Source organism: Mesoplodon bidens (genome assembly GCF_964165515.1).
Source record: "Mesoplodon bidens genome assembly, chromosome: 1".
Lineage (NCBI taxonomy): Eukaryota > Metazoa > Chordata > Mammalia > Artiodactyla > Ziphiidae > Mesoplodon > Mesoplodon bidens.
Window position 1 is genome coordinate 156,434,515 of NC_138176.1, and position 25,649 is coordinate 156,460,163.

Consider the following 25,649-nt stretch of genomic DNA (forward strand, 5'->3'; position numbering starts at 1 on the left):
TAAAGCACAGTACTGTCCTTGAGTTTTAACTCCTTCTATTCCTTATAAGAGGATTAGATATCACCTCCAATTGCCATGTGACTTGCAACTCCCTCTGTGGGTACATTTTTACATCCTTGCCCCATTGATGGTTTTCTTCAGCATTTGACTGTCTTTGACCAATGGAATCAGAGTATATCCAATATACCTTCTTAGAACAAAAGCTTTAAGTACAGGGTGTGATTCAGCTCTCTCTTTTGCTTTTTTCCTTATGCCACTAGGATAACGTATTCCAAATAAGAGCTATTTCTTCAGCCTGGGTAATAATATAAGCAGACTCATATGGTAGGGCTGCTGCAACTGATCTGTAGCTGCCCACATAAGATGTGTGTGAGAAATAAATGTTTTTTTTCTTTGAGGACACTGATTATCTGTGATTGTGCTGCAGCAAAGCTGAGTAAAATGGAATTGCTCCTAAAAAAAGAAAAACGGTTCTAAAATATGAGACATTGATGGTGGCAGTTGATCTATTATAAGAGACTGGAAGACAGTCAGTCATGTTATACAGTCCTAAATATTTGGTAGACTCTTGCTTATGTAAACATGATAAGGAAAAAAAAATGGCCTAGATTGGCAAGGCCATCACCCTTCAGGCACACTCTCTAAATGGATTAACATTGCCTTCATTAAATGTTTTTCTTTGAACAAAATTGTTTACCAAACAGAAACTAAGAACATGACATATAGTGAGATTATAAACTATGGTTATTTTTTTGGCTGTTGCTAAAAACATGGGAATATTAGGTTGTTTGTTACTACTGCCCTCCCCTCAAAATATAGTTGAGTAAAACACAAGGGTTTTCCCTTGGAAAAAAAAAAAAGTGGTATCCAACCAGCAAAAATATGGAAAAACAAAATGAGCAACTAGCAAAGTAAAAAAAAAAAAAAGGTTATGTGAGATGTACAAAATATAATTGTCTATATATCATCTTTGAATGTGAATGCATTGAATTATTCCGTTTAAAACAAAGAGATGGTAGGTCAAAAAAATGCTGTTGAGTCCTATGCTCTTAAGAAAAGCAACAACAAGAGAAAAAATTAATACAGAAAAATAAAAGGAGATTGAAATGAAATAAAATGAGTGAGGAGATATGGGCCAAAGGCACACAGTAATAATGAATAGGAAATATATATAGACAAGCTAAAATTTAAGCCTAGCTAAAGTATTAAGAAGAACAGGCAGGATTATTTTTTGATGATTTGAAAACATGTAGATGATAAAAGAGTTAAAAATCCTATAGAGCAAACAGCAGATAAATATATAAAAGGAAAACTTGGAAATGCCCCCCAAAATTTTTAATAAAATAAGAATTGTAGACTTCAATAATCTCTTTAAAGTCTGAGTGATCCAAAAGACAATAAATGTTAACAGAACAAAAATGTAATTAATAAAATCAATTTAATAGGAATACCTAGAATCATGGCTATTTCATACAGGATGCAAATACTTTTCTAAGTCTGTGGAAAATTTACAAAACAACTCACATACTAGAACTCACAAATAAATTCATAAAATGAATCTTTACAAATTATAAAGCAGAACATTTTTAGGCCTTGTTTTTTGGTCATCCCCAAAAATAGAACTAAATAATATGATGACTGACAAATCCTAACTACTTTTTTTTTTTTTTTTTTTCTTTTTGCGGTATGCGGGCCTCTCACTGTTGTGGCCTCTCCCGTTGCGGAGCACAGGCTCCGGATGCGCAGGCCCAGCGGCCATGGCTCACGGGCCCAGCCGCTCCGCGGCATATGGGATCCTCCCAGACCGGGGCACGAACCCGTATCCCCTGCATCGGCAGGCGGACTCTCAACCACTGCGCCACCAGGGAGGCCCCCTAACTACTTTTGAATTCAGAAATGTAGTTCTAGAATACTTTTGAATAATCCAATGGGAAATTAAAAAATATATAGAAAGCAATAAATATGAGAACACTTCATATCAAAAGCTCTGGATGAGGATTATGTGCCAAGAATAAATTTATAGTTTGAAATACCATCATTATAAGAAAGAGGAATGCCCAAATTTAATTGGTTTACTTCTTTTAAACAATTAGACAATGAACTCCATAATTTAACAAGGTAACCCAAATAAAAAAGGTAGATGAATTTAATAAAGATAGAATAAAATTTAAGAAAAAGAAAAAATAAAATAGTCTTCAGTATACATAAATGCAGAAGCTCATATTTTTAAGTCAAGAGAAATTTATTAAAAGGGGGAGAAAGTAAACATACATGAATGGGAGTGAAAAAGGAGAAATAAAAAAGATATAGGAGAAATCAAATAATTAAATTTCTAACAAAAAAAATATTAAAATTGATTCAAGAAGTAGAAAAATTGAAAGGATGCATTTCAATATAAGGAACAGAATATGTGTTTAAAAGCTACACTATAAGGGACCTGGATTAACTAAGTTTTAGCCAACCATTACATAACCTCATTTTCAGTTTTTTAAAATTATTTCAAGATATAAAAAGAGGCAAAGAATTATCCAGTTTATTTTATGAGACCAGCTTGATTAAAATTTCCAATCTTAAAAAGGAAAACACAGAGAAAAAGTGAGAGAAAAGACAGAAAGAAAGAGAAATTGTTTATGAATATAAAAATACATATCCTAAATAAAATATAAACAAATAGAAGAAAGCAGTGCATGATAATATAATGTAAAATTACTAAACAGGGTTTATTCCATTAATCAAGGTGTGACTCAGTATCAAAAAAATTATATATATATATATATATTTTACCTTCACACATTCAAGGAGAAAAAAGTGAAACATTCTATTTGTACATTCCAATAAGGCATTTGGTAATATCAAAATTCATTCCGAATGAAAAGTATGGGTATAACAGAAATAGAAGGAAAAAAAAATTAAACCATTTACCAGAATCCTAGAGCAAACGTTATCCTACAGGACAAAATTCTAAAATTATTTAAAACAGATAAGTTAATAAGAACCCAACTCTTATCATATTATGTAACGTTTTCTTGAGTTTTTAGCAGTATAGGAATGCAGAAATCAATCAATACAAACTTTGTAAAAGAGAGAAAATTATGTTTCCTTGTGATAATATGATTTATGCCTACAACTCTCATCTTTGTTCTCAAACTACTGAAATGAGTTAGGTTACTTGATAAACTGACTTGATGTAAAATTAATGATTACAAAATCAGTAGGTTATCTTGAATTTAGCAGTAAACACTGATGAAAATAAATGGGAAAATTAATCTATTCAAAACAAACAACAACAACTAATCCAAGGAAACAAAATTAGGAAACTTTATGAAATGCTTACCCATAAATTTAATAAGAAAGACAGAGAATGTATATGAACAAAGTGAGAGTACATTTATTGAAAGACAAAATGAGATCTGCACAAAAGAAAAGTCATCCCATGTTCTTGGATGGGAAGAAATTATGTTAAAATATATAATTATATCCAAATAAATATATACATTTAGTACAATTAACCTAATTTCTAATGCTTCCTAAATCTACTTATAAAAACTTTAGATGTACTTCACAAGGTATGAAGGTAATTCGAAAGTGCCAGGACAACAACCTAAAATAGAAAGTTTTATTTATATTCTAGCTATTACTGAGTTACTTACAAAGTTACCCAGACATTCTCATATCTTGAATTTCTGCTCATTTCTTGAACATTTTGGTGACTGTGGTGAGAGTTTTACAGCAATACATCATAAGTTATTTGGTTCACCATGTATTATTTTATATTGTTCTTTGGAAAAATTGTAAAATAAGGAAGAAAAATGACTTGAGTTTCCACATTGCCGAAAATATTCTTGCTTGCCACATAAACTCTTTTATAAACTGATGAAACATAGATGTGATTTTCTAAGCTATTTTATAAAAAAATATAAAATTTTAATCTAATATTTTAATTCTTATATTCAAAGCAATAATAAAAAAATGAAGCCAAAATAATGAAATGTGGTAAAAGCACCTGCAGTAGATTTCTAAGAGCCATATGTTTGTATTTAGAAAAGAGCATTTGTATAATTCATAAATCATGAGTATGGTTCAATTAATGCCATAGTGATTTTTTTTAATTAATTAATTAATTTATTTATTTATGGCTGTGTTGGGTCTTCGTTTCTGTGCGAGGGCTTTCTCTACTTGCGGCAAGCGGGAGCCACTCTTCATCGTGGTGCACAGGCCTCTCACTATCGTGGCCTCTCTTGTTGTGGAGCACAGGCTCCAAACGCGCAGGCTCAGTAATTGTGGCTCACGGGCCTAGTTGCTCCGTGGCATGTGGGATCTTCCCAGACCAGGGCTCGAGCCCGTGTCTCCTGCATTGGCAGGCAGATTCTCAACCACTGAGCCACCAGGGAAGCCCAGATTTTTTTTAATATACATACTAAGGGTCTTTATATTTTTTATATTTTTAACATCTTTATTTCAGTATAATTGCTTTACAATGTTGTGGTAGTTTCTGCTGTACAACAAAATGAATCTGCTATAATTATACATATATCCCCATATCCTCTCCCTCTTGCATCTCCCTCGCACCCTCGCTATCCCTCCCGTCTAGGTGGACACAGAGCACCAAGCTGATCTCCCTGTGCTGTGCAACTGCTTCACACTAGCTACATATTTTATATTTGGTAGTGTATGTATGTCAATGCTACTCTCCCACTTTGTCCCAGCTACCCTTCCAGTGTCCTCAAGTCCATTCTCTATGTCTGCGTTTTTATTCCTGTCCTGCCACTGGTTCATCAGAACCATTTTTTTAAAATTCCGTATATATGTGTGAGCATACAGTATTTGTTTTTCTCTTTCTGACTTACTTCACTCTGTATGACAGACACTAGGTCCATCCAGCTCACTACAAATAACTCAATTTCATTTCTTTTTATGGCTGACTAATATTCCATTGTATATATGTGCCACATCTTCTTTATCCATTCATCTGTCGATGAACACTTAGGTTGGTTCCATGTCCTGGCTATTGTAAATAGAGCTGCAATGAACATTGTGGTACATGACTCTTTTTGAATTGTGGTTTTCTCAGGGTATATGCCCAACAGTAGGATTGCTGGGTCATATGGTAGTTCTATTTTTAGTTTTTTAAGGAAGCTCCATACTATTCTCCATAGTAGCTGTATCAACTTACATTCCCACCAACAATGCAAGAGGGTTCCCTTTTCTCCACACCCTTTCCAGCATTTATTGTTTGTATTGTATTGTTTTCAATGATGGCTATTCTGACAGGCGTGAGGTGATACCTCATTGTAGTTTTGATTTGCATTTCTCTAATGATTCTTGATGTTGAGCATCTTTTCATGTGCCTCTTGGCCATCTGTATGTCTTCTTTGGAGAAATGTCTATTAAGGTCTTCTACCCATTTTTGGATTGGGTTGTTTCTTTTTTTGATATTGAGCTGCATGAGCTGCTTTTATATTTTGGGGATTAATCCTTTGTCAGTTGCTTTGTTTGCAAATATTTTCTCCCATTCTGAGAGTTGTCTTTTAGTCTTGTTTATGTTTTTCTTTGCTGTGCAAAAGCTTTTACATTTCAATAGGTCCCATTTGTATATTTTTGTTTTTATTTCCATTATTCTAGGAGTTGGGTCAAAAGGATCTTGCTGTGATTTATGTCAAAGAGTCTTCTTTTTACGTTTTCCTCTAAGAGTTTTATAGCATCTGACCTTAACATTTAGGTCCTTAATCCATTCTGAGTTTATTTTTCTGTATGGTGTTAGGAAGTGTTCTAATTTCATTCTTTTACATGTAGCTGTCCAGTTTTCACAGCACCACTTATTGAAGAGGCTGTCTTTTCTCCCTTGTATATTCTTCCCTTCTTTAGCAAAATAAGGTGACCATATGTGCATGGGTTTATGTCTGGGCTTTCAATCCTGTTCCATTGATCTATATTTCTGTTTTTGTGCCAGTAACATAATGTTGATTGCTGTAGCTTAGTAGTATAGTCTGAAGTCAGGGAGCCTGATTCCTCCTGATTTCACAAATTGTGAAATTTGTTGTTCTATTTCTGTGAAAAATGCCATTAGTAGTGTGATAGGGATTACACTGAATCTGTAGATTGCTTTGGGTTGTATAATCATTTTCACAATGTTGATTCTTCCAATCCAGGAACATGGTATATCTCTCCATCTGTTTGTATCATCTTTAATTTCTTTCATCAGTGTCTTATAGTTTTGTGCACACAGGTCTTTTGTCTCCTTAGGTAGGTTTATTCCTAGGTATTTTATTATTTTTCTTGCAACGGTAAATGGGTGTGTTTCCTTAATTTCTCTTTCAGATTTTTCATCATTAATGTATAGGAATGCCAGAGATTTCTGTGCATTAATTTTGTATCCTGCTACTTTACCAAATTCATTGATTAGCTCTAGTAGTTTTCTGGTAGCATCTTTAGGATTCTCTATGTATAGTATCATGTCATCTGCCAACAATGACAGTTCTACTTCTTTTCCAGTTTGGATTCTCTTTATTTCTTTTTCTTCTCTGATTGCTATGGATAAAACTTCCAAAACTATGTTGAATAATAGTGGTGAGAGTGGGCAACTTTGTCTTGTACCTGATCTTAGAGGAACTTGATCCAGTTTTTTACCATTGAGAATCATGTTGGCTGTGGGTTTGTCATATATGGCCTTTATTATGTTGAGGTAGGTTCCCTCTATGCCTACTTTCTGGAAAGTTTTTATCATAAATGTTGAATTTTGTCAAAAGCGTTTTCTGTATCTATTGAAATTATCATATGGTTTTTATCCTTCAATTTGTTAATATGGTGTATCACATTGATTGATTTGTGTATATTAAATAATCTTTGCATTCCTGGGATAAACCCCACTTGATCATGGTATATTATCCTTTCCATGTTTCAACGTGCTGTTGGATACTGTTTGCTAGTATTTTGTTGAGGACTTTTGCATCTATATTCATCAGTGATATTGGCCAGTAGTTTCCTCTTTTTGTGACATCTTTGTTATGTTTTGGTATCAGGGTGATGTTGGCCTCATAGAATGAGTTTGGCAGTGTTTCTCTCTGTGCTGTATTTTGGAAGATTTTGAGAAGGAACGGTGTTAGCTCTTCTCTAAATGCTTGATAGAATTCGCCGGTGAAGCCATCTGGTCCTGGGCTTTTGTTTGTTGGAAGATTTTTAATCACAGTTTCAATTTCAGTGCTTGTGATTGGTCTGTTTTTATTTTCTATTTCTTCCTGGTCAGTATCAGAAGGTTTTGCTTTTATAAGAAATAGTCCATTTCTTCCAGGTTGTCCATTTTATTGGCATAGAGTTGCTTTTAGTAATCTCTCATGATCCTTTTATTTCTGCAGTGTCAGTTGTTACTTCTTCTTTTTCATTTCTAATTCCATTGAGTTGAGTCTCCTCTCTTTTTTTCTTCATGAGTCTGGCTCTTGGTTTATCAATTTTGTTTATCTTCTCAAAGAAACAGCTTTTAGTTTTATTGATCTTTGCTATTGTTTTCTTCATTTCTTTTTCATTTATTTCTGATCTGATCTTTATGATTTCTTTCCTTCTGCTAACTGGTGTGTTTTTTTGTTTGTTTGTTTTTCTTTCTCTAATTGCTTTAATTGTATGGCTAGGTTGTTTTTTAGAGATTTTTCTTGTTTCTTGAGGTAGGTTTGTATTGCTATAATCTTCCCTCTTAGAACTGCTTTTGCTGTATCCCATAGGTTTTGGGCCATCGTGTTTTCACTGGTATTTGTTTCTAGATATTTTTTTATTTCTTCTTTGATTTCTTCAGTGATCTCTTGGTTATTTAGTAGTATATTGTTTAGTCTCCATGTGTTTGTATTATTTACAGTTTTTTTTTTCCTGTAATTGATATCTAGTCTCATAGCATTGTTGTTAGGAAAGTTATTTGCTGATTTCAATTTTCTTAAATTTACCAAGGCTTGGTTTGTGACCCAAGATATGATGTATCCTGGAGAATATTCCATGAGCACTTGAGAGGAACATGTATTCTGGGTTTTTTTGGATGGAATGTTCTATTAATATCAATATCAATTAAATTCTTATTTTTTAGTGTGTCATTTAAGCTTGTGTTTCCTTATTTATTTTCATTTTGGCTGATCTGTCAATTGGTGAAATTGGGGTGTTAAAGTCCACCACTATGATTGTCTTTCTGTCATTTTGCCTTTTATGGCTGTTAACATTTGCCTTATGTATTGAGTTGTTCCTATGTTGAGTGTGTAAATATTTACAATTGTTATATCTTCTTCTTGGATTGAGCCCTTGATCATTATGTAGTGTCCTTCTTTTTCTCTTTTAATAATATTTATTTTAAAGTCTATTTTGTCTGATAAAACAATTGTTACTCCAGCTTTCTTTTGATTTCCTTTTGCATGGAATATATTTTTCCATCCTCTCACTTTCAGTGTTTATGTGTCCCTAGGTCTGAAGTGGGTCTCTTGTAGACCACATATGTATGGGTTTTATTTTTATATCCATTCAGCCGGTCTATGTCTTTTGTTTGGAGCATTTAATCCATTTACATTTAAGTTAATTATCAATATGTATGTTCCTATTACCATTTTCTTAATTGTTTTGGGTTTGTTATTGTAGGTCTTTTCCTTCTCTTGTGTTTCCTGCCTAGAGAATTTCCTTTAATATTTGTTGTAAAGCTGGTTTGTTGGTGCTGAATTCTCTTAACTTTTGCTTGTCTGTAAAGGTTTTAATTTATCTGTCAAATCTGAATGAGATCCTTTCTCATAGAGTAATCTTGGTTGTAGGTTTTTCCCTTTATCATTTTAAATATGTCCTGCCACTCCCTTCTGGCTTGAAGAGTTTCTGCTGAAATATCAGTGGGTAACCTTATGGGGATTCCCTTGCATGTTATATTTGTTTTTCCCTTGCTGCTTTTTTTTTCCCTTGCTGCTTTTTTTTTTTTTTTTTTTTTTTTTTTTTTGCGGTACGCGGGCTTCTCACTGCTGTGGCCTCTCCCGTTGCGGCGCACAGGCTCCGGACGCGCAGGCCCAGCGGCCGCGGCCCACGGGATCCCCCCAAACCGGGGCACGAACCCGTGTCCCCCGCATCGGCAGGCAGACTCCCAACCACTTGCGCCACCAGGGAAGCCCCCTTGCTGCTTTTTTTTTCCCTTGCTGCTTTTAATATTTTTTCTTTGTATTTAATTTTTGATAGATTGATTAATATGTATCTTGATGTGCTTCTCCTTAGATATATCCTGTATGGGACTTTCTGTACTTCCTGGACTTGGTTGACTATTTACTTTCCCATGTTAGGGAAGTTTTCAAGTATAATCTCTTCAAATATTTTCTCAGACCGTTTCTTTTTCTCTTCTTCTTCTAGGACACCTAAATTTCGAATGTTGGTGAATTTAATATTGTCCCAGAGGTCTCTGAGACTGTCCTGAATTATTTTCATTCTTTTTTTTTTTTTTTTTAGTCTTCTCTCCAGTAGTTATTTCCAATATTTTATCTTCCAGGTCACTTATCTGCTTCTGCCTCAGTTATTCTGATGTTGATTCCTTCTAGAGAATTTTTAATTTCATTTATCATGCTGTTCATCATTGTTTGTTTGCTCTTTAATTCTTCTAGGTCCTTGTTAAACATTTCTTGTATTTTCTCCATTTTATTTCCAAGATTTTCGATCATCTTTACTATCATTATTCTGAATTCTTTTTCAGGTAGACTGCCTATTTCCTCTGCATTTGTTTGGTCTGGTGGGTTTTTACCTCGCTCCTTCATCTGTTGCATATTTCTCTGTCTTCTCATTTTGTTTAATTTACTGTATTTGGGCTCTCCTTTTTGCAAGCTGCAGTTTCATAATTCCCATTGTTTTTGGTGTCTGCCCCCAGTGGGTGAAGTTAGTCCAGTGGCTTGTGTAGGCTTCCTGGTGGAGGGGACTGGTTCCTCTGTTCTGGTGGGTAGGGCTAGGTCTTGTAATTCTGGTGGCAGGGCAACGTCTGATGGTGTGTTTTGGGGTGTCAGTGAACCTAGTATTATTTTAGGTAACCTCTCTGCTAATGGGTGGGGTTGTGTTCCTCTTTTGCTAATTGTTTGGCATGGGGCTTCCAGCACCAGAGCTTGCAGGCCATTGCATGGAGCTGGTCTTAACTTTGAGATGGTCATCTCTGGGAGAGCTCTCACTGATTGATATTACTTGGGGCCAGGAAGTCTCCGGATGTCCAATGTCCTGAACTCAGCTCTCCCACCTCAGAGTCTCTGGCCTGATAATATGCCAGAACACCAAGGCCCTGTCAGCCACACGGCTCAGAAGAAAAGGGAGAAAAAAAAAAAAAGAAAAAACTAATAATAAATTTAAAATAATTAAAAACATTATTAATATAAAATGTTTTAAATTATTAAAATAATATCATAATAAAAAAAGAAGAGAGCTTCCAAACCAATAAAGAAGTCCACCAATGATAACAAGCATTAAAAAGTATACTATGATAAACATAAAAATCACTAACAAATCAGTCACAGACAGCAAACCCCAAGTCTACAGTTGCTCCCAGAATCCACCACCTCAATTTTGGGATCATTCTTTGTCTACTCAGGTATTCCACAGACGCTGGGTACATCACGTTGATTGTTGGGATTTAATCCGCTGCTCCTGAGGCTGCATGGAGAAATTTCCCTTTCTCTTCTTTGTTTGCGCAGCTCCTGGGGTTCAGCTTTGGTTTTGGCCCCACCTCTGCATGTAGGTTGCCCTCAGGCCTCTGTTCCCGCTCAGACATGACAGGTTAAACAGCAGCTGATTAGGGAGCTCTGGGTCATTCATTCTGAGGGGAAGGAGGGGTACTGTAGTTATAATTGGAATGTGGGGCTAGCCTGCAGTGGCAGAGGCTGATGTTACTTTGCAACTGCCTGAGGCATGCCATGTGTTCTCCCAGGGAAGTTGTCCCTGGATTATGGGACCCTGGCAGTGGCTAGCTGCACAGTCTCCTGGGGCGTTGTGTGGATAGTGACCTGTGCCTGCACACAGGATTCTTGGTGGCTGTAACAGCAGAGTTAGAATTTCACGCCTATCTCTAGTGTCTGAGCTGATATCCGCAGCTTATGCTTCTCTCTGGAACTTGTTTAGACGGTGCTCTGCCTTCTGTGGGCAGAAGGGGAAGGAATCCCCTTTCCTTGCACACCCCAAAACAATGGTCTCTTGCCTCTTAGGCAGGTCCAGACATTTTCCCAGGCTCCCTCCCAGCTAGCTGTGGAACACTAGGCCCCTTCAGGCTGTGTTCACACAGCCAACCCCAGTCCTCTCCCTGGGATCTGACCTCCAAAGCACAAGACTCAGCAGTCAGCCCCCCGCCTGCCCTGGTTGGTGTGCAGACAAGTGTCTAAGGCTGGTGAATGTTGGTCGGCACTGATCCTCTGTGAGGGAATCTCTCTGCTTTGGCCTCTGCACCCCTGTTGCTGCACTCTCCTCCGTGGCTCCAAAGCTTCCCCCTGTCCAACCCCTGTCTCCGCCAGTGTAGGGGCTTCCTAGTGTGTGGAAACTTTTCCTACTTCACAGCTCCCTCCCAGAGATGCAGGTCCCATCCCTATTCTTTTGTCTCTGTTTTCTTCTTTTTTCTTTTGCTCTACCCACGTACATGGGGATTTTCTTCCCTTTTGGGAAGGCTGAGGTCTTTTGCCAGCATTCAGTAGGTGTTCTGTAGGATTTGTTCCACATGTAGCTGTATTTTTTATGTATTTGTGGGGAGAAAGGTGATCTCCATGTCTTACCCCTGCCATCTTGAAGATCTCTAAGGGTCTTTTTTCTATAGTGATTTTTGACAGGAGTAGGGACAGCTTATTTAATGAGTCAATGTTTTAAATTAGATATATTTACTTTTTGACCACCCTCCACCCCAAATATCCCAAACTACTTAAATGACAAGAGAATTTTCATATATAGGATACTTAATAACTATACATTTTTCCACAACTAGAATTAAAAAAAATTTGAAGCAGGTAACACGCCTTACACGTTTTAGGTATATAATGTATTCCTAAACAGATGACACAGTATTTGTCAGAATATATTTGTTAGTTGATGCACACACACCTCACACACATACACCATAAAATGCATTTAATTGGCTTTTATTGCTCTTCATCCATAGAAAAAATAGTTATCCAAATAGCTATACCCCCCCCCCCATATTTTATAGCCCCTGTGCATTCAGTAGAGGTGATGTGGCTACTTTTGGTCAATGGGTTCTAAGCAGAAGGTACTCATCTCTAAAGTCAGAATAAAGTATAAGATAGCAAGTGTGCTACTGCCACTTTTCACCTATTATAATGAAAAAGAAGGTCACATGTTCCATATGTAATTAACAGATGGTAGAGGCTCAATCAGCCTGGGTCTGTGAATGAATGTGTGGAGAGACTGTATCCTACCTTGACCAACCTTAGCTATCTGCCGAGAGATAGGAACAAAAATTGTTGTTTGTGTGTTAAATGACAAAAATACTATGACTGATTTGTGATTGTGGTTTAACATAGGCTTCTTGACTAATACTCCTCAAGTCTCTATATTCAGACAAAAGAGAACACATGATCTTGCCATAAAAATAGAATTTGTATAAATACATTTGTTCTTTTCCTTTTGGCTATATTTTATGGTATATTCTTTTATCTTTTAATTATTTATAACATAATTACAGCTTGGATTATACTTTCCTTTTGTTAGAATTATGTTGTATTTTTTAAAACAATTTCATATATTCATTAAGGTTTTATTGAGGAATTAGGATGAAGATTTTTACAGGAATGACACAAGCTGAATTATAACAATATTTGCCATGAAGGTGTTGTCCATATAGTAGCAAAAAATAATAAAGAATACAAATATCTATGACAAAAGTTGGAATTTTGTTAATAGCATAACAGACTCCCTAGATAAAGATTTAAATCACCAGGGTAGTTTTTAAAAGCAGCATGTAGCTAGAGTTAATAAGGAGCCCCATTATGTATCAAACACTTTCCATCAAAGTCTCTAGAAATGTCCAGATATTACCTGCCCTGCTTCTGCCTTCCCTCTGACAATTCAATTTGACTATTCACCTGTTTAAAAGGCAGTGAGCATGAGAGCTTCAATGATGGAGAAAGATGGCAGAGGTATTTCCTATGATGTAAAGCCAATCCTCAGCAAGTGTATGCAGGAGAACACGCAGAGAATAGATGTTCTGACTTGAATTGCTTTCCTAGGGGCACAAGCTATGGACCCTGTGTGATATTCAAACATAAGTACTTAGCTTGGTGAAGGTAATGAGGGGCTGCTTTTCTTGCCAAACCCTCATCAAATTTTAATAGAGCCATCAGAAGTCAATAAATAAATTCTCAACCAAGAGGGACTTTTAATAGGGGATTTACAGCTTGTATGATCTTTTTTCTTTTTATAGATATGCAGTCTATATTTCAGAGATTGAACACATAGCATTCACTAAAACATTTTAGACAATTGTCATTACTTTATTTACATGGTAAAGTCAAGTCTCACCCAAAATTTAAGGCCATTATTTCTGGGGGTCTCCTATAGCATATTATTCTTCAAAAACTAAACAAAACTTTTTTTTTTTTTTTTTTTTTTTTTTTTTTTGCATTACACAGGCCTCTCACTGTTGTGGCCTCTCCCATTACAGAGCACAGGCTCCGGATGTGCAGGCTCAGTGGCCATGGCTCACGGGCCCAGCCGCTCCATGGCATGTGGGATCTTCCTGGACTGGGGCACAAACTCGTGTCCCCTGCATTGGCAAGTGGACTCTCAACCACTGTGCCACCAGGGAAGCCCTAAACAAAACTTTAATTTCCCCCCAACTTAAATACCATAGTTCTGAATGGGATATGGAATTGACCAGAGGTGAGAGTGATATACTCTAAGACCATGTCCTGGGAATGACTTCTTTAGGCTCTGCAGGAAAGCCTGGAAGACTCAAATAAAAATCCATATTGACAAATACTACAATCTAACTTCAAATAAAAATCCATATTGACAAATAAAATAAAAATAAAAATCAATATTGACTCAAATAAAATAAAAAATAAAATAAAACTCCATATTGACAAATAAAAATAAAAATCCATACTGACAAATACTACAATCCACCCTCTACTGAGGGAGATGAACAGATTTAAGGCAGGAAGATGGAGGAAAAGAGGCTGAGAAAACTATCAACACAGAGAGCCTGAGATGTAAAGAACTATCCTGTGATTCACAGATTTTAAACAACAAAAACACAGAAATGTTTTTTTCTTTAACTTTTTATTTTATATTGGAGTATAGTTGATTAACAATGTTATATTAGTTTCAGGTATACAACAAAGTGATTCAGTTATACATATACATGTATCTATTCTTTTTCAAATTCTTTTGGAAATGCTTTTTCTTTAAACAAAATAATTATGTTGATATGATATACCCTAATTGAAGCTGAGAGCTGCCCCATCTTACTCCACATTCTAATTTGCATAAACTATACCAACAAATAGTTGGCTCCACTAAAAGATGAGTGATAAACAGGAAAGACACAAGACATGACCCTACATCACAAAAGAGAAAACACAGAAAGCAAAAGTATATGAAGACACTACATTCCGAGAGCACTTATATAAAAAATTAAATAACATTTGTAATAAACATAGCTTCAAAAGATCTTAATAATAAAAGAAGCTCAAAGATTAGTTGAATATGACTGAAGAATAGATTATAGAAATGTGAAAAAGATGAAGGAATCTAGCAGAAAATAATAGACCAGAAAAGGATAACAGAAATAAACACCATATTAGAAGCAAGGGACATAAAAACAAATGCAATTCAAAATCTCAGAGTGATTGTGAGTGATTATCTCATAATAGATAATAAAAAATTGAAATGTAAAATGATTAATGGCTCATTTTTAAGAAGATAAGTGATTTGGAATGTGCAATACTATAAAGAAGAATAACATAAGCAAAATTGTGGTTTCTGACAAAGAACTAAATAGGGCATGAGGATTTAGGCATAATGGAAAAAATTTACCTGAAATAAATATTTTTTAAAAGTTACAGTTCAGTAATATCTATATAGTTCTCAAAAAACATAAAGCACTAAGTAATTGTACACAAGGCTAAATTATCTTCAAGTACAAAGGCAACATACAAAAATTTTTATATATTCCAGAACCTCAGGAATACAACATATTTGAGGTCCTTAGCAAAGTACAGCCAAATATTCAGCCAAATTATTGCCGAAACCTGGAATGGAGAAGCAAGGTGTGAGCATTACATCTCTTTAAAAAAAATGAACAAAGAAACCTACTAAACTATTTCACAGTGTTTGTAAAACATGAATATTATAACCTTATCATTGTAAAAATAATAACTCAATTAACAAAACAATGGGACTTGGCAGAAACTCCCAGAATGGTAGCGTCCTCATTTTTCACAAAGGAGAGTCAGTAGAATATTAAGGATCTTAAATTATTAAAATGATATCTCTAAAATTAAAATTATTCTTAACATATTTCTTAGTTCAGCATCATGTTTTATAAACTTAATCTGTAAAAATATGATCTGATTTTCAGTTATTTCTTCCCTATCACTTCTATTTGTTTTATTAACTCTTTAAAGAAATTAAATTTAATATGTAATAGATTCAAATGACATTGATAGTATAAAACCAGTTTTTTTTTTTTTTTTCGGTAGGCGGGCCTCTCACTGTTGTGGCCTCTCCCCTTGCAGAGCACAGGCTCCGGATGCGCAGGCTCAGCAGCCATGGCTCACGGGCCCAGCCGCTCTGCGGCATGTGGGATCTTCCCAGACCGGGGCACGAACCCGTGTCCCCTGCATCGGCAGGCGGACTCTCAACCACTGCGCCACCAGGGAAGCCCTAAAACCAGTTTTATCTGGCTATATTTTAATGTCAGTTAAACAAGATTTCATCTGAAAATAACAGAAAATCTGACTTCTGTTATAAACATATAAATAATGTTTATTTTTCTCATATAATAAAAAATTGGGACATAGGCAGCTGCTGGACCAATGACTCAATTATGTCTTTGCCAAAGTTTGTGCAATTATTTTCTTCTTATCCTCATGGTAACAACATGTCTGTGTATTCCAAGAAAGAAGATGGAAGCTGACAAGGGGTAGAGAATGTCATCAGACTTGTACTTACATTTCACTGACCACTCCTGGCTTCAGGGGAGCCTGGGCAAGTGACTCATATAGACTTTCTAATGTCATTTAGAGTAGGTAAGGATAAAAGAGGCTGAGTGATCTGAGATATGTGTCTACCACATGTTCCCTCTTATGTAATCATAGAAGAGTTTCAGAAATAAAGTGTAACAATTTTTTTACCACAGATAATATGTAGATTTTTTAATCTGAAATTTTATATTTTAAAAATGAAAAGAGGTATTATCAAAGGTATATCTGTCTCTATCTACCCACATAGTTGAACCCAATGAAAACATTCATTAAATACATAATATCATTTTGCATAGATTCAGATCACATGGGTTAACTTGAGTAATAAAAAAAACATATAACATAAAAATAACGACTGCCAAACATATGCCAAACATATTAAATCATGTGATAATTTTTTAAATGTTTATTTAACAGAAATATTTCCTAAGTTCCAATACCATGCTCAAAAACATATTTCTGAAGAATTTGTAGTCATTGAAGTAATAGCATTCTCTGCATCTAAGAGGAAATGTCACAACATCTCTTGTGAAGTTCCAGCAATGTAATCTGTTATACCTTTGTTTTACAAACTTCTTTCAGCATGTCCGTCTACACCCCCTGCTAGTCGTAAACTGTCTTGGTTCAATGACATTTATAGTATTTTTACAGCAAGAAATAGTTTTTCATAGAGTCATTTTTCAATATTTCTCTTACAATCAACACTGCTCTCCATGTTGGGTGGCTCAAACCAATAGTGACTGGTCATTGAAGCCTGGCAAGTAACACAGTCACAGTCTACACAATAAAGGAAATCCTCCTTCAGTTAGTATACTGACACTGCTTTAGAAATGGTGAATGAAAAGATTTTTTTTCTTAAAGTATTTCTACATTCTGCTTCCTTTCATTGGACTTTTGGATAAATTATTTTACTATGATTAAGAGCTTATATAGATTTAATTGAATTTTGCAACTATATATTTTAAACAAGATAAAATGAAATAGACACGATCATAGTCCTTAAATACTAAAAATATATTTGGTTAAATTATTAAAACATAATTTTAATAGTTGAGATGATTCGAGTGTAGACACTATAATGATCAAGTTAGTGAACAGAAGACTAAGACAAAGAAATCAGTGCAAGTGGTCAAAGCAAGTGAAAATATGAGAGAATTTTTTTTTTGCTTTATAACAAATTTAATCAGTTATACATATACATATGTTCCCATATCCCCTCCCTTTTGCGTCTCCCTCCCACCCTCCCTATCCCACCCTTCCAGGCGATCACAAAGCACCGAGCTGATCTCCCTGTGCTATGCGGCTGCTTCCCACTAGCTATCTACCTTACGTTTGGTAGTGTATATATGTCCATGCCGCTCTTTCACTTTGTCACAGCTTACCCTTCCCCCTCCCCATATCCTCAAGTCCATTCTCTACTAGGTCTGTGTCTTTATTCCTGTCTTACCCCTATGTTCTTCATGACATTTTTTTTTCTTAAATTCCATATATATGTGTCAGCATACAGTATTTGTCTTTCTCTTTCTGACTTACTTCACTCTGTATGACAGACTCTAGGTCCATCCACCTCATTACAAATAGCTCAATTTCATTTCTTTTTATGGCTAATATTCCATTGTATATATGTGCCACACCTTCTTTACCCATTCATCTGATGATGGACACTTAGGTTGTTTCAATCTCCAGGCTATTGTAAATAGGGCTGCTATGAACATTTTGGTACATGTCTCTTTTTGAATTATGGTTTTCTCAGGGTATATGCCCAGTAGTGGGATTGCTGGGTCATATGGTAGTTCTATTTGTAGTTTTTTAAGGAACCTCCATACCGTTCTCCATAGCGGCTGTACCAATTCACATTCCCACCAGCAGTGCAAGAGTGTTCCTTTTTTTCCACACCCTCTCCAACATTTGTTTCTAGATTTTTTGATGACGGCCATTCTGACTGGTGTGAGATGATACCTCATTGTAGTTTTGATTTTCTTTTCTCTAATGAGCAAAGATGTTGAGCATCCTTTCATGTGTTTGTTGGCAGTCTGTATATCTTCTGTGGAGAAATGTCTATTTAGGTCTTCTGCCCATTTTTGGATTGGGTTGTTTGTTTTTTTGTTATTGAGCTGCCTGAGCTGCTTATAAATTTTGGAGATTAATCCTTTGTCAGTTGCTTCATTGGCAAATATTTTCTCCCATTCTGAGGGTTGTCTTTTGGTCTTGTTTATGGTTTCCTTTGCTGTGCAAAAGCTTTGAAGTTTCATTAGGTCCCATGTGTCTATTTTTGTCTTTATTTCCATTTCTCTAGGAGGTGGCTCAAAAAGGATCTTGCTGTGATTTATGTCATAGAGTGTTCTGCCTATGTTTTCCTCTAAGAGTTTGATAGTTGCTGGCCTTACATTTAGGTCTTTAATCCATTTTGAGCTTATTTTTGTGTATGGTGTTAGGGAGTGATCTAATCTCATACTTTTACATGTCCCTATCCAGTTTTCCCAGCACCACTTATTGAAGAGACTGTCCTTTCTCCACTGTACATTCCTGCCTCCTTTATCAAAGATAAGTTGGCCATATGTGCGTGGGTTTATCTCTGGGCTTTCTATCCTGTTCCATTGATCTATCTTTCTGTTTTTGTGCCAGTACCATACTGTCTTAATTACTGTAGCTTTGTAGTAGAGTCTGAAGTCAGGGAGCCTGATTCCTCCAGCTCCATTTTTCGTTCTCAAGATTGCTTTGGCTATTCGGGGTCTTTTGTGTTTCCATACAAATTGTGAAATTTTTTGCTCTAGTTCTGTGAAAAATGCCACTGGTAGTTTGATAGGGATTGCATTGAATCTGTAGATTGCTTTGGGTAGTAGAGTCATTTTCACAATGTTGATTCTTCCAATCCAAGAACATGGTACATCTCTCCATCTATTTGTATCATCTTTAATTTCTTTCATCAGTGTCTTATAATTTTCTGCATACAGCTCTTTTGTCTCCTTAGGTAGGTTTATTCCTAGATATTTTATTCTTTTTGTTGCAATGGTAAATGGAAGTGTTTCCTTGATTTCACTTTCAGATTTTTCATCATTAGTATATAGGAATGCCAGAGATTTCTGTGCATTCATTTTGTATTCTGCAACTTTACCAAATTCATTGATTAGGTCTAGTAGTTTTCTGGTAGCATCTTTAGGATTCTCTATGTATAGTATCATGTCATCTGCAAACAGTGACAGCTTTACTTCTTCTTTTCCGATTTGGATTCCTTTTATTTCCTTTTCTTCTCTGATTGCTGTGGCTAGAACTTCCAAAACTAGGTTGAATAAGAGTGGTGAGAGTGGGCAACCTTGTCTTGTTCCTGATCTTAGTGGAAATGGTTTCAGTTTTTCACCATTGAGGACGATGCTGGCTGTGGGTTTGTCATATATGGCCTTTATTATGTTGAGGAAAGTTCCCTCTATGCCTACTTTCTGCAGGGTTTTTATCATAAATGGGTGTTGAATTTTGTCGAAAGCTTTCTCTGCATCTATTGAGATGATCATATTGTTTGTCTCCTTCAATTTGTTAATATGGTGTATCACGTTGATTGATTTGCGTACATTGAAGAATCCTTGCATTCCTGGAATAAACCCCACTTGATCATGGTGTATGATCCTTTTAATGTGCTGTTGGATTCTGTTTGCCAGTATTTTGTTGAGGATTTTTGCATCTATGTTCATCACTGATATTGGCCTGTAGTTTTCTTTCTTTGTGACATCCTTGTCTGGTTTTCGTATCAAGGTGATGGTGGTCTCGTAGAATGAGTTTGGGAGTGTTCCCCCCTCTCCTATATTTTGGAAGAGTTTGAGAAGGATAGGTGTTAGCTCTTCTCTAAATGCTTGATAGAATTCACCTGTGAAGCCATCTGGTCCTGGGCTTTTGTTTGTTGGAAGATTTTTTATCACAGTTTCAATTTCAGTGCTTGTGATTGGTCTGTTCATATTTTCTATTTCTTCCTGATTCAGTCTTGGCAGGTTGTGCATTTCTAAGGATTTGTCCATTTCTTCCAGGTTGTCCATTTTATTGTCTTTGAGTTGCTTGTAGTAATCTCTCATGATCTTTTGTATTTCTGCAGTGTCAGTTGTTACTTCTCCTTTTTCATTTCTAATTCTATTGATTTGAGTCTTCTCCCTTTTTTTCTTGATGAGTCTGGCTAATGGTTTATCAATTTTGTTTATCTTCTCAAAGAACCAGCTTTTAGTTTTATTGATCTTTGCTATCGTTTCCTTCATTTCTTTTTCATTTATTTCTGATCTGATTTTTATGATTTCTTTCCTTCTGCTAACTTTGGGTTGTTTTTGTTCTTCTTTCTCTAATTGCTTTAGGTGCAAGGTTAGGTTGTTTATTCGAGATGCTTCCTGTTTCTTAAGGTGGGATTGTATTGCTATAAACTTCCCTCTTAGAACTGCTTTTGCTGCGTCCCATAGGTTTTGGGTCGTCGTGTCTCCATTGTCATTTGTTTCTAGGTATTTTTTAATTTCCCCTTTGGTTTCTTCAGTGATCACTTTGTTATTAATTAGTGTATTGTTTAGCCTCCATGTGTTTGTATTTTTTACAGCTCTTTTCCTGTAATTGATATCTAGTCTCATAGCATTGTGGTCGGTAAAGACACTTGATACAATTTTAATTTTCTTAAATTTACCAAGGCTTGATTTGTGACCCAAGATAGGATCTATCCTGGAGAATGTTCCATGAGCACTTGAGAAAAATGTGTATTCTGTTGTTTTTGGATGGAATGTCCTATAAATATCAATTAAGTCCATCTTGTTAAATGTATCATTTAAAGCTTGTGTTTCCTTATTTATTTTCATTTTGGATGATCTGTCCATTGGTGAAAGTGGGGTGTTAAAGTCCCCTACTATGATTGTGTTACTGTCGATTTCTCCTTTTATGGCTGTTAGTATTTGCCTTATGTATTGAGGTGCTTCTATGTTTGGTGCATAAATATTTACAATTGTTATATCTTCTTCTTGGATCGATCCCTTGATCATTATGTACTGTCCTTCTTTGTCTCTTCTAGTCGTCTTAATTTTAAAGTCTATTTTGTCGGATATGAGAATTGCTACTCCAGCTTTCTTTTGGTTTCCATTTGCATGGAATATCTTTTTCCATCCCCTTACTTTCAGTCTGTATGTGTCTCTAGGTCTGAAGTGGGTCTCTTGTAGACAGCATATATATGGGTCTTGTTTTTGTATTCATTCAGCCAATCTGTGTCTTTTGGTTAGAGCATTTAGTCCATTTACAATTAAGGTAATTATCGATATGTATGTTCCTATTCCCATTTCCTTAATTGTTTTGTGTTTGTTATTGTAGGTATACTCCTTCTGTTGTGTTTCTTGCCTAGAGAAGTTCCTTTAGCATTTGTTGTAAAGCTGGTTTGTTGGTGCTGAACTCTCTCAGCTTTTGCTTGTCTGTAAAGGTTTTAATTTCTCCATCAAATCTGAATGAGATCCTTGCTGGGTAGAGTAATCTTGGTTGCAGGTTTTTCTCCTTCATCACTTTAAGTATGTCCTGCCCCTCCCTTCTGGCTTGTAGAGTTTCTGCTAATAGATCAGCTGTTATCCTGATGGGGATTCCCTTGTGTGTTATTTGTTGTTTTTGCCTTGCTGCTTTTAATATGATTTCTTTGTGTTTAATTTTTGACAGTTTGATTAATATGTGTCTTGGCATATTTCTCCTTGGATTTATTCTGTACGGGACTCTCTGTGCCTCCTGGACTTGATTAACTATTTCCTTTCCCATATTAGGGAAGTTTTCAACTATAATCTCTTCAAATATTTTCTCAGTCCCTTTCTTTTTCTCTTCTTCTTCTGGAACCCCTATAATTCGAATGTTGGTGTGTTTAATGTTGTCCCAGAAGTCTCTGAGTCTGTCCTCTGTTCTTTTCATTCTTTTTTCTTTATTTTGCTCTGCAGCAGTTATTTCCACTATTTTATCTTCCACCTCACTTATCCATTCTTCTGCCTCAGTTATTCTGCTATTGATCCCATCTAGAGTATTTTTTATTTCATGTATTGTGTTTTTAATCGATGCTTGATTCATCTTTAGTTCTTCTAGGTCCTTGTTAACTGTTTCTTGCATTTTGCCTATTCTATTTCCAAGATTTTGGATCTGGGAAATAGAATCTTGGATCATCTTTACCATCATTATTCTGAATTGTTTTTCAGGTAGACTGCCTATTACCTCTTCATTTGTTAGGTCTGGTGGGGTTTTATCTTGCTCCTTCTCCTGCTGTGTGTTTTTCTGTCTTCTCATTTTTCTTATCTTACTGTGTTTGGGGTCTCCTTTTTGCAGGCTGCAGGTTCGTAGTTCCCGTTGTTTTTGGTGTCTGTCCCCAGTGTCTAAGGTTGGTTTAGTGGGTTGTGTAGGCTTCCTGGTGGAGGGGACTAGTGCCTGTGTTCTGGTGGGTGAGCCTGGATCTTGTCTTTGTGGTGGTCAGGTCCACGTCTGGTGGTGTGTTTTGGGGTGTCTGCGGACTTTTTATGATTTTAGGCCACCTCTCTGCTAATGGGTGATGTTGTGTTCCTGTCTTGCTAGTTGTTTGGCATAGGGTGTCCAGCACTGTAGCTTGCTGGTCGTTGAGTGTAGCTGGGTGCTGGTGTTGAGATGGAGATCTCTGGAAGATTTTCGCCATTTGATATTATGTGGAGCTGGGAGGTCTCTTGTGGACCAGTGTCCTGAAGTTGGCTCTCCCACCTCAGAGGCACAGCACTGACTCCTGGCTCCTCAGTTTGGGATGATTTGTTGTCCATTCACGTATTCCACACATGCAGGGTACATCAAGTTGATTGTGGAGCTTTAATCCGCTGCTTCTGAGGCTGCTGGGAGAGGTTTCCCTTTCTCTTCTTTGTTCTCACAGCTCCTGGGTCTCAGCTTTGGATTTGGCCCTGCCTCTGCGTGTAGGTCGCCGGAGGGCATCTGTTCTTTGCTCAGACAGGACAGGGTTAAAGGAGCAGCCTCTTCGGGGACTCTGGCTCACTCAGGCCGGGCGGGAGGGAGGGGCACGGAGTGCGGGGCGAGCCTGCAGCGGCAGAGGTCGGCGTGACGTTGCACCAGCCCGAGACGCGCCTTGCATTCTCCCAGGGAAGCCGCCCCTGGACCCCAGGACCCCGGCAGTGGCGGGCTGCACAGGCTCCCGGAAGGGCGGTGTGGACAGTGACCTGTGCTCACACACAGGCTTCTTGGTGGCAGCAGCAGCAGCCCCAGCGTCCCACGCCCGTCACTGGGCTCCGCACTTTCAGTCGTGACTCGCGCCCGTCTGTGGAGCCCCTTTAAGCAGCGCTCTTAATCCCCTCTCCTCACGCACCAGGAAACCAAGAGGGAAGAAAAAGTCTCTTGCCTCTTCGGCAGCTCCAGAGTTTTCCCGGACTCCCTGCCGGCTAGCTGTGGCTCATTAGCCCCCTTCAGGCTGAGTTCTCGCCGCCAGCCCCAGTCCTCTCCCCGTGCTCCGACCAAAGCCCGAGCCTCAGCTTCCAGCGCTGCCGGGGCCAGCAGACAAGCCTCTCGGGCCGGTGAGCGCCGCCCGGCACCGACCCTCCACGCGGGAATCTCTCCGCTCCGCCCTACCCAGGTATGTGGGGAGTTTCTTGCCTTTTGGGAGGTCTGGGGTCTTTTGCCAGCGTTCTGTAGGTTTTCTGTAAGGGTTGTTCCACGTGTAGCTGTATTTCTGGTGTATCCGTGGGGAGGACGGTGATCTCCGCGTCTTACTCTTCCGCCGTCTTCAATATGAGAGAATTTAATAAGTCCAGGTACCCTAAAATAAATTGTTGATTGAATTGACAAAGGGAAAATAGAGAGGAAAATGAAAAATAGAAGAACATTTCTGAAAGTTACAGAAAGCCAAGTATTTCCAGATAGAAAGCCTGGAGGAGGTGAGGATAAAGAGGAATTCATAAGAATTTTACAATGAGAGAATCAAATTATCCTCAATATGAAGAGATTTACATAGTCCTCAGACGTTTTCTGATCAAAAGACTAGAATGGTGTTTGTAAGAGTCAGAGGAAATTATATACAGTCATCCCTCAGTGTCCATGGGTGTTGGGTTTCTGGAGTCCCCGCGAATATGGAAATCTGAGGCTGCTCAGGTCTGTTAACATAAAATAGCTTTTACAACGAATACAGTCGTCTCTTCCTATCTGCAGGTTTCATCGTGGGTTTCACATCCTCAGATTCAACCTATGGTTTTGACGGGGAATCCGGTGGTTCTCTACCTTCTTAGTCCCAGAGGCATGTGTGAAATTCAGTTCTCCCCTTGAGATGTTTTTAAGTCTGTGTCTTCCCTGCATCCCATATTTTTCAAACCCTGGCAAATGTTTTGAGGGGAAAATGGCCACGTTTTTGAAACAGGCTTCTACACTCCATCAGAACTTTGTCTCACAAGTTATTAGGAGACTGTGTTTTATTTTAATTTTCCACTTAGAAGTTTTAACTGAGAGCCCTGGCATCCATCGTAGCTCCAGAATTCTGAATATTACATAAACAAACAGCCTATTGGGGCTTCTCTTGTTTTCATCCTGTCACTCAAGAGTTTACCACTTCTCAGCTACTAAGACTTAGCTGGTTTCTATTCCCTCTTAGAGTCCTGCTGGGTCAGGCCAGTTACCCAGTCTTCCTATATATAAGCATCTGGATATAAGAAAGTAGTGACTGACTACTTTTACTCATAATAGGTGGATTTTCTCTTATTTCAAACTATTTAAAGACAGTTTACCATATTCTTATTGTTTCCATTAGTATTCTATACCTTTAAAAAATATAATTTTCCTAGATGTTGCAGCGGGACAATTAGCCTACTGTACTACATTTTACCAGAAGCAGAAGTCCTCTCTTCAGTATGTGTTAATAAATACTTTTATAGTCCAAATTATTTTAATGAAAAACATTTTTATTTTTATCTCTGAGCTTTATATTTGCAATATTGTCTTGTCCTTTTGTATTTTTATGATCGAAATATTTACTCTGTAAATGAGGGGATGATGCTTTATCATTTCATAGTTATGGGTAAAATTGACACAATTTACCCTTTTAAATGAAGATACATCATTTCTTTCAAAAACACTTGAATCCAAATATTTTTACTCTCAAATTTAAAAGTCAACAAGCTTGGACCAGTTATAAAAATTCTCTCAAAGTTATAGGAAAATTATTTGCCTTTGTGCAAGCCTATATAAATGTAAACCAAATGCTGTGATACTTTGATAAGAAGATATGTAAAATTAACTAAAATTCAACAGTTCATAGAATATAAATATTTGTTAAACTTTGTGTGACTAACGATATACAATGACTAGTTGAACTCTATTAAACCGTGTCAACAGTTTCCCATCTTTCAAGATTCCTTATTATCAGTTGACGCATCTATAATTCTAAGACTGCTCAAAAGAATATAGGGCTTAACATTTTATGTCTTCCACAGTATCAGGAGGGTGATCAAGTGTTCTGATTTTCCCAGGGCTGAGGTTACTTGG